General features: G+C 31.9%; 2 long non-coding RNA genes across 2 annotated transcripts; both read left to right on the top strand.

Moving 5' to 3' along the window:
- Positions 1 to 7,766: 7,766 nt before the first annotated feature.
- On the top strand, positions 7,767 to 10,588 carry LOC148252940 (uncharacterized). Its single transcript, XR_015813606.1, has 3 exons — positions 7,767 to 8,012; positions 9,815 to 9,906; positions 10,238 to 10,588. It is a non-coding gene; the product is annotated as an uncharacterized LOC148252940 (long non-coding RNA).
- A 668-nt stretch (positions 10,589 to 11,256) lies between these two features.
- On the top strand, positions 11,257 to 13,535 carry LOC148252939 (uncharacterized). The gene is made up of 2 exons (XR_015813607.1): positions 11,257 to 11,925; positions 12,170 to 13,535. It is a non-coding gene; the product is annotated as an uncharacterized LOC148252939 (long non-coding RNA).
- Positions 13,536 to 15,285: the final 1,750 nt, after the last annotated feature.

Below are 15,285 nucleotides of genomic sequence, written 5' to 3'. Positions count from 1 at the left end.
GCAACCAAAGGAGACATAAGAGGCGCATTATGCATTTTGGATCTCTTCTACACCATCTGCAAGTTTTGCAACCTGCCTTTTCTTAATCCGGATCACATTTTATCTTTTAGAAAGAAATATATCTACATTACTCTGCATAACATGTAGTGGATTTGCACATAAATATGCGTATAAACAACCAACAAAATGATAAAGGTTTACCTCTCATGAGGCCAGTCAAGGTACCTCCACCATTTATTAGCCAAAGCATCACGGTAGAGGTTATAATCCTTAGTTGTGTGGATGCAAAAGCATCGGTCATTTTTACACCTTGTGCAGGTAATGAACTTGCCCCTTGATATGTTGTTTAGGTCTATAACAAGTTGTATTATTTTATTTTTTACTTGCATACAAATATGAGATCTTGTACATATTCCTTCAGCCCATACAAGTCATGGGACAAATGAAAAATTAAATGATTTTTTACTTCTATACAAATAGGAGATCTTGTAGGTATTCGTTCTACCTATAAAAGTTGTCTCACAAATGGTAGATACTCAAACAAGTAAACTAAGTCATAAAGTTAAAAAAGTAATCAGTATCATAATGGCAATTTATTTTATCATAAGACTTGACATTTTAGAATAGTTCATATTGAATTGCTAATTGCATCTTTATGCCATCAATCCCATCTACTTAATTGTAATTGATAATTTCATCTTATATATATATATATATTTACATGCATCAATTTATACATAATGTGAGGAAAAACTTGAGGCTAAAAATTGAGGTGAAAATGAAGAGACAACATAATGTGAGGAAAAAAAAGTTGACTTGAGCTAAGAGGAAGAGAGAACAAATTTACTACTTGAATAAAAAAACTTCCAAGGATGATGAATTTTTTATTTTTAAGCTCTAATAGACCATTTGATAGAATAATGTTTTTTGTATAATTATATTTTAAAATTTCGTACAAGATCAATAATAAGTTAAAGCTAACTGGAAAAACTTATAAATGTATCACATTAATTAAACTTATAAGTTTCTTCCACACAAAGATTAAATTCAAATGTAAATGTTATTTGAAGTGACTCATTTTGTACTATAATGGCTGCCATAGAATTAATAAAATCAATGTTTATAAGTATAATAAAATATCTACTAAGTATAAAAATATTAAGTCCCAAAATAACCATGGATTCTTTATTTAAGAAATAATATTTTAAATAGCCACAATTCCTTATTTACTTTAAATAGTTTATGATTCTTTATTTGAGTTCAAAGATTTCATAACTTGTAGTATAAAATAAGGCTTACATTTTTTACTGCCTGCACAAAATAATCAACTGCATATTATTCTCTTCTTACATTGTAATTGTTCTTCAATAATTAGTTAATTCCCTAGATTGATACAAAGAAGAAGTACCATGAAAAGTTGGTTACCTTCTCTATGTATTTTACATTGTTATCGTAATCAACTTATGATTTTATATTACACTATACTTTGAGTAGGATGTTAAAGGGTATTTCAAAATTTTCACTAACAATTAGATCGAATTTTCAAGGTTAATTACTAACCAATCTTTATATTGGTATATAAATATATGATTTAAAGTAGAGATATTGTATTAAACTAATTAATCACATTATTGTAAAGTACAGTCGACGTTTTTATGTAACGTGGCTTTTTACCTTATGCGTGGTGATAAACTTCTGTCATTATCTCAATAAAATTTTCTTTTTTGGAGATCTAAATGAGCCAATTAACAACACATCTATGAGTAGGTTGGAATCTGAGGACTAATTACCATATAAAATTGAGGTTAATCCAAGGAAAAATATAAGTGCTATCATATTGAGAAGTGGTAAGGAACTGCTAGAAAATTCCAATCTTGGGCAAGACTTACGAAAAGACACAGAATCAGAAGCTGCAGTTGATGGCAAAATAGATGGAACAAAGCCAGACTCTAACCAGGCAACATTGTTCAAAATCCCTCAACCATTTCCGTAAAGATTTGCACAATTAAGGAAAGAAAGAAAAAACAAGGAGATCCTATAAACTTTTCACAAAGTCGAGGTAAATATTCCTTTACTCAATATAATTAAACAGATACCTCAATGTACCAAGTTTTTAAAAGAGTTGTGCACCAACAAGAAAAAGCTAAGCTACAATGAAAGAGTAAGCATAGGGGAAAATGATTTAGCTATAATTCAGAGAAAACTACCCCCTAAATGCAAGGACCAAGGTATGTTTGCTATTTCTTGCAAGATAGACACTTTAGAAATAAAGAAAGCCATGTGTGATTTAGGAGCGTCAATAAATGTCATACCTTTGTCTATTTATTCAAGGTTAAATGCTGGTCCATTAAAAGAAACGTGTGTTATACTTCAGCTAGCTGATAGATGAATAGTTTATCCTGAAAGAGTTCTAGAGGATGTTGGTGTCAAAGACAATAGTCTCATTTTTCTTACGATTTTTATGTGTTAGACATGGAAGATGATAAATTATCTAATCCTTTTGATATTTTGCTACGAAGACCTTTCTTTAGTACGGTGAAAATGAAGATAGATGTGCAGGATGGTACACTCATTATGAAACTTGATGGAGAAATTGTAAAATTTAATGTTTATGATTATATGAAGTATCCCAGTGATGTGTCTTGTGTGTATGGTGTTGATACTGCAAATCCTCAAAGTTAAAAATATTTTGATTCAAGCCATAATGAGAAATTGAACATTGTCTTTTCTAATAATTTTGATGTGGATAACTTAAAAGTTTTAGAAGAGGATTTTGTTGCTGAGAAGAATTCACAAGATATTGTGTTTAAATTGGAGTCACTTAAACCTCAAAGTAACAATGTATCGTGTGTTGACCTTTCTATTTTTGACACATAACATCTACCTTCTATTTTACAGGCACCAAAATTGGAGCTCAAACCGCTGCCTAAACATTTAAAATATATTTTCTTAGGAGGATTGGAGACCTTTCTGGTGATAAGTTTTAACCAGCTAAATAGGTTATAAGAAGACAAACTAATTTAAGTGCTTAAAAATTGACAATTTCTAGCCTACGACATTAAACAAGGGCGCTCGATGGGAGGCAATCCATATATTTTTCTTCATTTTTTTTCAATTTTCATTATTTGCATTAGTGTTTTTAATTTATTTACAATATTTTTCTTTGAGTTAACATGAGTTCTATGGCAATTAGAATATAGGGATAAGAAACTAGGTGCTGAAGTAAAAAAAAAAAAGCCAAACTCTGGAACAGCCAAACAAGCCTTGTCCAAGGCTTGTGTCAGGCCCATAAGACAAGGCCATGTGCTCGGGAGATACAATCATGTGTTACCACCAAAGTGTTTCTGTGAGGGAAACACAGTCGTGTGCTTGCCCAACACGGCCATGTGTCAATCTACACATAAGCCTTACCTAAGGCTTGTGCCATACTCTTAAGGCGCGACCGTGTGTTACCACAAAAATGTTTTTGTCAGGGAAACACGGTCATGTGCTTGCTAAACACGGTCGTGACGTGTCTACAACAAGGAAATCAATTGAATCTCAAGAAAAATACGGTTGTGTGCATGCCTAACAGAACCATGTGTCATTCTCCACATAAGCTTTGCCCTAAGACTTATATCATCTAACAACACATTTGTTGGTTCTTAGAATGTGATGTTTCCCAATGTATCCCACCTCCAAGTCAAGAAACCCAGGGAGTTAATCTGTCACTTCATTTTTATTTTTCATTAGTTGCATCACATTGGGGACAATGTGTAGTTTAAGGCTGGGGGAGAGACATTCTGTATTCTGTATCTTAGGTAGCTAGTTTTTCTTTTTCTTTTTAGTTAGTTTGTCACACCACAAAGACACCTCCAATAATTTTTTTTTGGCTCCAATCTTCACAACTATCTCCATTATTTTTAAACAACTCTAATAGGGCATTTCAAAAGTTGATTTGCACTTATAAACATCTCCAAGGAGCTATAGCTTATTTTTTATCTTTTCACACTATAGATGGTTATCTTTGATTACATATTGACAATGACTTGTTTGAGAGTTGCCTATTCAAAAAAAAGATTAATTAATTTTCTTTTATTTTTGGGTGAATATCAATACTCGAAAGAACTCCTCTAAAACTTGTCCAGAATTGTGTGTTTTAAATTAATAAATCAAATTATCTATTATGCCATGAGTAGGATGGAGCATAAAATACACTTAATTTTAAAAATTGTTATAGTAAAAGTGTGAGATGAAGCGTAAAATGCACTCACAATGAAAGGAAAAAAAAAGAGAGCACGAATAATAATTTACTCCTCTAGTCAAATGATTACAAGTAGCGCTAGTAGCCACTAGAAACTAGTGACCAACTAAGTAACCGGGTGTATTCATCACAAATATTTTCCCTTGCATTAAAAGGTTGGTGACGTTTCAAGCAAGCAAAGGTTGCTTGGCAGCGAAGAACCAACTAAAAAATGTTTCTTGGTTGGTTTAGAAATAAGGAAGGATTGGTTCTCGGAACATTCCTGACAACTATAACTGATTTGCCTTATTTTGGGTAAAATGAACCCTTGCTTCTATAATCAATTACGTTACTGGAACTAGTTATTTCTTTGACTAGAAATTCTTCTTACAATTGTTTTAGTTTCTAATTTGCAGCCAAAAGTTTGTTTAATATTATTATGCTCATTGTTTGTTTTATATTTTGCCTATTAGATTCTACAAAACACTTCCCCTTTGTTTACTTATTACTCATTGGTCAAAAGAGAAATTGGTTTCTATTTCCCTATGAATTCGACCCCTCTTACCACTACTACAATATTATATTATTAGTTAATTAGGACTTTAATTTTGGTGGATTCAGCACTTATCAAAATTTTTAACATTATCTCAACAAAATTGTTTCTTACTTTTAAAAGTAAATGACTAATAAGTTCTTCCACACAAAGATTAAATTCAAGGGTAAATTTTACTTGAAGTGACTCATTTTGCATTATGGTGGAAGTCATAGAACTAATAAAATTAATGTTCATAAGAATTTTTTATAAATTAAGTAAAATATCTAATAAGTATAACAAAATTAAGTCCCAAATAGGCATGGATTCTTTATTTAAGAAATCACATTTTAAATAGCCACAATATTTTATTTATTTTAAATAGTTTATGATTCTTTATTTGAGTTCAAAGATTTCATAAGTTATAGTATAAAATAAGACTTATGTTTTTCACAGCCTACACAAAATAATGAACCCTACACAATTATCCTCTTCTCACATTGTAATTGTTATTTAATAATTAGTTAGTTCTCTTAATTGATGTAAAGAAAAAGTATTGTGGAAAGTTGGTTACCTTCTCTATATATTTTATATTATTATCACTATCAACTTATATTTTTATATTACACTATACTTTGAGTAGGATGTAAAATGGTATTTTAAAATTTTTATTAACGATTAGATCATGTTTCTGAGGTTAATTACTCACAAATCTTTATATACTGGTATATAAATATATTATTTAAAGTAGGGATGTTGCATAAAATAACTAATCACATTATTGTAAAGTACAATCGATGTTTTTGTGTAACGTGGCTTTTTACCTTATGCGTGGTTATAAACTTGTATCCTTATTTCAATAGAATTGTATTTTTTACTTTAAAAAAAAATAAATGATGAATAAGTTCTTTAACGCATGGATTAAAATTTAAAAGTTGATTTTAAAATAGTTGGCAACCATAGAATTAATCAAATCAATATTTTTAATTATTTTATATATATTAAGTAAGGTATCACATAAATATAATAAAATCGCATCCTTAAAAAATGATGGATTCTTCATTTAAGTTTTTAAATTTCAAAAAGAAAAACTACTTTCTAAATATCCATATATTCTTTATTTAAGTTCAAAGATTTTATAAGTTATAGTATGAGAGATAAATCTTTATCATTATTTTAGTTGTACATGTATATATTTATGTGCAAATCAACTATATGTTATGCTAAGTAATGTGTATATATATTTTTCTAAAAGATAAATTGTGATGCTGATGAAGAAAGGGCAAGTTGCAAAACTTGCAGAGGGTGTACACGAGATCAATAATGTAGAATGAACCTTTTGTGTCTGCTTTGGTTGCTAGAAGTGTTGTTTTAGGGACTCTCAATGTCACACCTACATTTATTATATGCAGAATGCACAGCTCTAATCTCCCCTAATCATCACTCTGGCTTAATTATTACGTATATTTTAAGTTTTTTCTTTCAAACTTTGTATCGACTATACGTAAACTCCAAAATGCATTATCATATTTTTTAATTAACGACCCGAGCGTAATCACCACTTATAATTGGAATTTTGATGCACTTGCCATCGTCCAATGCAACTACACAAATCCCTACAGTGTTGGCAGTAGCATCTGCAAAGGCTCTGGGTGTGGAGGTGGTGGACGACAAGGCTCTCTAACTAGTTGTCGTTTGTTCAGGTTCTGTGGTGACCATGCATTGGATGCTCTTATCAAAAGAGCTTGTTGTTATATGATGGGTGATGATTAGACTTGAAAATTTACATTTGGAATTTGGGTTTTGGAGAAGAGAAAGAAAACTCTTTGGAATTAATGAGAGAACTAAAGGACAATAATATATATATAGATGCATATATGTATATTCTTTTTTTGAAATTCTCATTGTTTTTTTCCATTGATTGTGTGGTTTTTATTAATTAATGTGATATTTTTGTTCGTTTCTTTTAAAAAATTTACCATACTTAACAATAACGTGATTAGTTATTTAATGTAATATTTTAATTTAAATCATATATTTATATAACAATTTGTAAAAATTGGTTAAAATTTAATATCGAAAATATGATCTAATTATTATTAAAAATTCTAAAATACCTTTTATAACAGTCAACTTTATGTTACCGTATACTTGGTTTAATAAAATATTTCAATCATGTAATTTATTTACTAATGTAAAAAGAAATATATATATATATTCTTTAATTTAACTAAAGAGAAATAAAAATGGACTAATAATTTAAATATAACTTTTCTAAAATAGGAGAATAAACCTATATAAAAAAAAGAATACTCTCAATTAAGGTATTTTGAATGAAATTATAACTTCCTAAAATTGTTATTACTTTAATAAATTAAATAATAATAAGAACTAGAAAAAAATATGCATTTATATAGGTGACAAAAATTAGATTATAAATATGAATAATTAAAGTTAGATATAAATTTATTTAGTTTATATAGCATGCATAAGTAAACATTAAGTATAAATAAATGAACAGAAGTGTGTGTATAAATAATCACGCAAAAATATTATATGTTTAAAAAGATATGAAAGTATAATAAAAATATATAGGAATATATAAATAGGTACATATAGATATGTATATGTAATAAGAAAATAAACACATATATATGTAATTTGTGTGTGTATATATATCGCTAAGAAATATAATGATGTCTAGATAATATATATATATAAACATTTATATTCAACTACTGTATGCATATATATATATATAGGTATATTATATATATGTGTGTAAATAAAATAAATTTTTAAAAAATAAAATTCAAATAAAAAGAATTAATTTGAATAGTTTGGCGTTGGAAATGATCAGCACTCAAGGGCAGATTGGTTGCCCTTGATTTGACACAACTCACGGTTCCAACTTGTGGTCAGGACCAAACCCCGTGGTTAGCTGCTATGATGACCTGCTAGGTGTCATTAAAACTGGCGATCTTTGCCAGTTGTGGTCCGCCATACAATATATCAATGGTTGTGATGCCGTGCATGTGTTTGGACAGTCGGATGATGAGTTAAATTCAGTTAAAAGCTTCCTTCTCTTCACAACTTCGTCTTCATCATCTTCAAACCCAAAATTCCAGTTACACAAATGAGTGAGTGGGGAAGTTCATAGCAAAAAAAAGTATAAAGAGAGGGAGAGAGTGATGCACCAGAATAGAATGCGTGTTTTGTGTGCCTATAAGAGGAGAAATTACTTCTTCTTGATAAGAGGTGAGTCATTTCTTCCTCTTTTAATTTGTTCTTTTTAATTTTTTGGTATCCTAAAACTATTTTTATTTAAAAAATTAGCTCTTAAATTATTGCTGCAAGTCCCACAACTAAGTATAGTAGCTGCTGCACCTAAAAAACAACTCTATTCAAGTAGGTGTCTATTTTCTATTCCAATTTTTTTTTTGTTTCATTTTTATTTTACAAATTCTTAATCAATCATTAGGACAGCATGTTATGAATGGTAAAATTTATTTTCCAGCAGTAAAATAAATCACAAATCCGAATCTAATCTAAAAACATCACTCAACTATGCATGCACAGTCACATTGAGTTAAAGAGAAAAATCTTCAAATTTTCAACAATTCCTTCATGCAATTTAACTTTTGTCTCGTGTAACTTTTATCTCGTGCATTTATTAAGTAAAATGAGTGATATTTTAACAAATCTAAGCACGCTTTTACTAATACTATTTCCATAAAGGATACAAGTTACCAACTAGTTAAAAGTAGAAGCACAATCAATTAATAATAATAAAGACATGAATAAATATATACAATTCACTTAGTACTCTTTAGTCATCATCAATAAGTTATCCCTCTAGTTGTCATCATCTATGTCCTTGAGAGCAATCAATTTAGAGTCTTCACACCACTAAACCTGGTTCCAAACTAGAATTCACTATCACAACCAAAGCCTATTGGCTCCCTTATTAAATTCAATATCCATCCAAGGAAATCAGTGTACCAAATTTAACTGTATATTATTTTATTTATGTTTTAGACCCTTTAATAATTTATTAAATTTAATATATATTTTTTATTTCAATTTATTTTATAAATATGTAAAATTATTATAATTTAATTACTTCATTTGTTATTTAAATTATTTATTTTACTTAGACTTTTATTATAGTTAATTACGTTATTTTATTTACTTAGATTTTTAATTCTATTCTTTTTTATTACTTTAAATATTTTTTTAACTTAATTTAAATTTTAATTAAGTTTTATTTTTATTTTAATACCACCATCACAATTACCTTACCCAATTTCCATCTCATATTACACTTAACCATTTTCCAATTTAACTTTTACAAATTTCCATTTTTCTCCATTTTTATTAATTTTTCTTTCTTGGTTCTTCCCAAAGACACCAACCTTTCCAACTCTCTCGCCTATGGGAAAGTCCCATTGCTGGGTTCGTCACCCAGTGGGATTCTGTGAAGGCGCCTCGGCATGTTTTCATGAATATCGGGCCAGCACGACCCGCTGGTCTGTTGCACAAGCAACTGGCCCAAAGGAAACAAACTTTGTGCAGTTGCACAGTACCAGCTTTCCATCTTTGGCATTCACAAATGCACGGATCATATCTGCATGCTCCGGCTTTGCATATGCATTTCTACACCATGTCAGAGACGTCTCAAACCATTATAGGTGCCCAGAAAAAAGTCTCTTCCGCTAACCAATATTGTAGAGTAATGTTGCATAATCTTAAGGAACTTTGGTCCTCGATTTTCTGAACAAAAATAGATGAGCTTATGTTTTTCGTCCCTTTCTTCCTAGTTTTGCTAATAATTATTCATCATTTAATTGCTACTAAATCAATATAATAATTAAATGTTAAAATTCATAAATTAATAAATAAAAATTACCACAAAAATGCAAATGACACTCATTCACTCTATCCATTTAAAATGTCACTTAATTTTAATTTTTGAAAGAGTTTACCATATGTAAATTAATTCATGAAGGCCATTTTTTTGTATAACTGGAAATATCACCCATATTATCTGATAAATGCAGGAGATAAAAGCTAAATTGCATGAAAGAATTGTTGAAATCTCGAGTGTTCTTCTCTGCAACTAAGTGTGACCGTGGTTGATTGATGTTTTCAGGTTAGATTCGGGTTTATCATTTGTTTTATTGTTTAAAATAAATTCTAATATTCATAATATGTTGTATGAATTTGTAAAAAACAAAGAAACATAAAAAAAATTGGAATAGAAAACAGATGTTTATCTAAACAAAGGTGTCTTTCAATGAACTAACTATTATTTTTCGTTCTGAGATTTGCAGCAATAATTTAAAAATTAATCTTTTAAATAAAAATAGTCTTAGGGCACTAAAAAACGACTCACTTCATCAAGAGAAAGCGATTTCTACTCTAATACACACACAAAACATGCCCTCTCACTCACTTGTTTAACTGGAATTTTGGGTTTGAAGAAGATGAAGACGATCTTGTGAGGAGAAGGAAGCGTTTATCTAAATTTACCCAACATCTCAACCGTCTAAACACATGCACGGCGTCCTAGCCATTGATATGTTGGATGGCCGACCACAACTGGCAAAGGTGGCAAGTTTTCTTGACACCTAGCTGGTCATCATAGGAGCTCACCATATGGCTCGGTCCTGGTCATAGCTTTAAACGGTGAATGGTGTCAAATCAGGGGCAACCAATCTGCCCCTGAGTGCTAATCATTTGCAGCGGGAAGCTACCAAATTAATTTCTTTTATTTGTATTTTATTTCTTGAAGTTTATTTTATTTACGCACACATATATAATATACTTACATATATATATATATATGCATACAATAGTTGAATATAAATTTATGTATATATATTTTATCCAGGCATCACTATATTTATTAGAGATATATATACACACACAAATACACATATATATATATGTTTATTTTTTTATTACATATACATATCTATATGGATAAGAATTTTATATATTTTTACGTATTTATTTATACACAGATATTTGTTCATTTATTTATACTTAATGTTTACTTACATATGCTATATAAACTAAATAAATTTATATGTAGGTTTAATTATTCATACACATATCTATAATTTAATTTTAGTTGTGTATTTTACTCTAGTTCTTATTATTATTTAATTTATTTAATTTTAGAAAGTTATAATTTTTATTAAAATACCTTAATTGAGAATATCTCTTTCTTTGAAATTGTATAGATTTATTTTCCTATTTTAGAACATTTGTATTTAAATTGTTAATCCATTTTTATTTCTCTTTATTTAAATTAAAGAATATATATATATATGTTTATTTATTTTATATTAATAAATAAATCAGATAATTAAAAAATTTTATTAAACCAAATATATAGTAAAATATATAGCAGACTGTTATAAAAGGTTTATATTGTAGCACCCGGAAAGGAGGAGGAAAAAAAAAAAAAAAAAAAAAAAAAAAAAGGGGGGGGCCACGTCAGCAGCCACATCAGCAGCCGCGTCAGCAGCCACGTCAGCAGTCCCGGCCAACCAGGGCCTGCCACGTGGCAAGATCGCGTCACTCCGAAAGGAGCCACATTGGCGATCCGCGTGGGTGCGATCCGACGGCCCAGATCAATCACGCGATCGGACGGCCCAGATTCAAACGCACGGACGGCCCAGATTCAATCAAAAACGAACGGCCCAGATTAAAACGAAATGAACGGCTGTGATCAAAAGGCAAGGGGTTATAAATAGAACCTCCACACCAGACCAAAAACCCTAGCCGCCAGCCGCTCGCCGGAGAAGACGAACCAGAGGCCGACCGCCGCCACCCGCCGCCACTCGCCGCCGCACCGGGGAAATTTCCGACCGCCGATTGAGGTAAATTTCATACCCCCGACTCGTTTTTCCCCGCTGATTCCTCCTATGGCCAAATCGAGGCCGAAATCCCGGCCAAACGGCCGGAATACGCGGCCGAAGCCCAGCGGCGCCGCCGCGCCCCCTCTCGGTTTTTGCCTCCGACGAGGCCCTTCCCGGCCTCCGTTCGATGCAATTTTTATATCACCGTGATCACCATTCTTTTCTCTACAGGTTGACCGGAGCCGAATCACCAAAACACGAACCTCGCCGGAGAGCCGCTGCACCCGAGAGCGCCGCCGCCGGTAAGCTCCGTTTTTCCCGTGATTTTTTGGCCCCCCGAGGGCCCTAGGGTTGTTTTCTGACAAGGACCAATGCGAGTGTGGCCGAATTCGGCCGAAAACGGCCGAAAACAATCAACCCGAGGCGACTCGCCGCCGCCAGCGGCGGCGCCGTCGCCGGAGCACGGCGGAGCCGCCGTGCCGGAGTTGCGATTTGGTCCGAAAGGGGCCCTGGGCCTAATTTGGATTTTTTTTGGAACACGTGCAGGTACTGTTAGTGTGTTTCAGTTCCCCGGGAAAAATTCAGGGAAAATTAGGGACGGCCTGCAGGCGCACTGTGAATCGTATTCGGATCTCGAAAACAAGTAAGGACCCCTCACCCTATTTCCTATCACGGTATTAAAGTTCAAAATGATAAAATGGTATTTCTTGAATTAACGCATGTGTGAAATTGCTTAAGGTTGCTAATGGAGCCCGAGTCTAGTGTGATTGATGATTTACTGTTATTTGGCCTGTTTTACAGCTTTAAATGCATTATGGGGTTTGATGTGTTCATTTTATAGTTTCGAATGCATATATTACTGTTTTATTAATTATGGGTTGAATGACTGAAGAACTGATACGTTATGTTGTCTGTTCGGCATGAATTACGATTTGCTTGTTTAAATGTGAATTGATGATGCTTATTGAGGAAAAAGGGAAATGAAACATTGTATAGATTGATAATTGTATGATGGGGTCAGCCTGACTAGATATCCTGGGAGATGGTGGACGGACCGGGTCCGTAGGGAACCCTACCGGGATTGTGGTCTCACATGCCGGACGGGGTATGGAGATCTTATGGTTTTGGCGCCCATACCGGACGGGGTATGGGGACGGCCCGTTTCACCCTCATACCGGACGGGGTATTGAGGTTTATGGTTTTGGCGCCCATACCGGACGGGGTATGGGGACGGCCCGTTTCACCCTCATACCGGACGGGGTATTGAGGTTTATGGTTTTGGCGCCCATACCGGACGGGGTATGGGGACGGTCCTGGAAACTGATTATGAATGTTAAAGGTTAACGGGTAGCGGAACCCCTATGGACCCCCACGGATACTAGTAGGCTGGTAAATGAGAAAAAGATATGTTGTACAATGATTGAATTACAAGAGGCGTGATAAGTGTTATGTTTTACAGCTTAGATTATTCAATGATTATGATGATGTTATTGTTTTTCTCATATTGTTTTCATAAATTCCACCAAGGTAAGTGGATGGTAAAGGTTTTCATGTTAATAAACGAGTTTATTGTAAATTATGCTCCATTGGTCTTTTTGTGTTTTTCTACCCACCTTTACCTCCGTGACGGTGAGATATCGTGATGTTCTTACTGGGCTAGTGTAGCTCACTCCTTATTTAACCATTTCAGATCAGGAAGACATGGTTCCCGAGCCCGTTCCGCAGGAGGACGACGAAGGGGATACCTAGAGACTCTGTAGTCATACTCATAGTTTTATTTTCGAGTTTCTCTCTTAGTTAGTTTAATCTTTTATATTTTAAGTACGTTTCTGGTTTTTCGTGTAAGGGATGTTAACTGAAATTTTGATCTCGCTTCCGCATTTGATATATTTAAATACTCATTTCATTTTAATATTTCCGGGGCCGTTACATATATGGTCACATCATTTAGCATTTTGTGAGCCTTCCAAATGATTATACACTCGTACAAATTTTACTTAGTAATATTAACTTAACTTATTACTTGTAAGTTTAATTAATTTAATACATTTGTAAGATTTTTAAGTTAGTTTTAACTTATTATTGACCTTGTACAAAATTTTAAAAAATAATTATACATATAAAAAAATTATTCCACCACACGTCTATTAGAGATAAAAATGAAAAATCTATCCTCCTTGGAAGCTTTTCTATTCAAATAATCAATTTGTTCTCTCTTCCTCTTAGCTCACAATCATCTTTTTTTTCTTCACATTATGTTGTCTCTTTATTTTTACCTCAATTTTTATCCTTTAAATTAATTTTTAGCCTCAATTTTGTCCTTATATTATGTATAAATGGATGTAAATATATATATATAAAAGATGGAATTAAGTAGGTGGGACCGGTGGCATAGAGATGCAATTAGCAATTCAATGTGTTTTATTCAAAAATATTAAGTTTTGTGATAAAATAAACTGCTATTAAAATATTAATTATTTATATAACTTTATGACTTAATTTACTTGTTTAAGTATTTATCATTTGTCACATGACTTTTATAGGTAGAAGGAATGCGTACAAGATCTTCTATTTGTATAGAAGTAAAAAATCATTCAAATTTTCATTTATCTCACGATTTTTATAGGCCGAAGGAATACCTATAACATCTCCTATTTGTATTGAAGTACAAAATCAAATAATACAAGCTTGCTGTAATCCTAAACAATAGATCAAGGCTCATTGGTGCAAAATAATAATTCCATCGGGGCAAGTTCATTACCTACACAAGAGCTCCACAAAAAAGGGCAAGTCATGAAATTTGCAGAGGGTGTACGAGAGATCCAAAATGCAGAATACACCTCTTGTGTCTGCTTTAGTTGCTACAAGTGTCGCTTTAGGCACTATCAGTACCGCACAAGCATCAATCATATACAAAATGCACAACCCTAATTTTCCGTAACCATCACTCAGGCTTAATAATTATGCAGATTGGAAGTTTTATCTTTCAGACTTTATGTCGACTATATGTAAAATTCAGAGTGCATGATCATGTTTTTTAATTAAAAACCCTCGTGATCACCATTTTCAATTGGAATCTGGATGCATGTGCCATCTTTCACCGTGTAATACATAAATCCCTACAGTGCTGGCATCAGCATCTATAGTGGCTCTCGGCGTGGAGGTGGTGGATGACAAGGCTCTCTAACTAGTTTTCGTTTGTTCAGGTTATGATTAGACTTAAAAACTCATGTTTGAAATTTAAGTTTTCAAGAAGAGAAAGAAAACTCTTTGTAATTAATAAGAGACTAACTAAAGGACAATAGAGGATATATATATATTCTTTTTCTATCTCAAAAATTCTCTAACAATAATGATATGTATTGTTTAAGTTGGCAATTTATATTTGTAAAATATGTATATATAAAATATATTTATAAGAAGTATGAGGTAATCTTGAATTTATTTTTTGATTTATTATAATCTTATTATTTAAGAGAATTTTACTAAGATTCTTAAATGAAATAAAGAATCTAATTTAGTAAAAACTAGTTATATATTATTGGTTTTTTTAAAAAAATATATAAACATTATTTCTTGAAAAATAATTGTTTATTAAGAATTGGATGTTTTTTTTACTAATCAAAATTCCAGGGTTCTAGAAAAATGTGATCATTAAATTT

The sequence above is a fragment of the Carica papaya genome, chromosome 7 (genome assembly GCF_054855325.1).
Source record: "Carica papaya isolate Zhongbai chromosome 7, ASM5485532v1, whole genome shotgun sequence".
Lineage (NCBI taxonomy): Eukaryota > Viridiplantae > Streptophyta > Magnoliopsida > Brassicales > Caricaceae > Carica > Carica papaya.
Note: the sequence above shows the minus strand (reverse complement) of the source record. Positions and strands in the feature narration are given on the sequence as shown.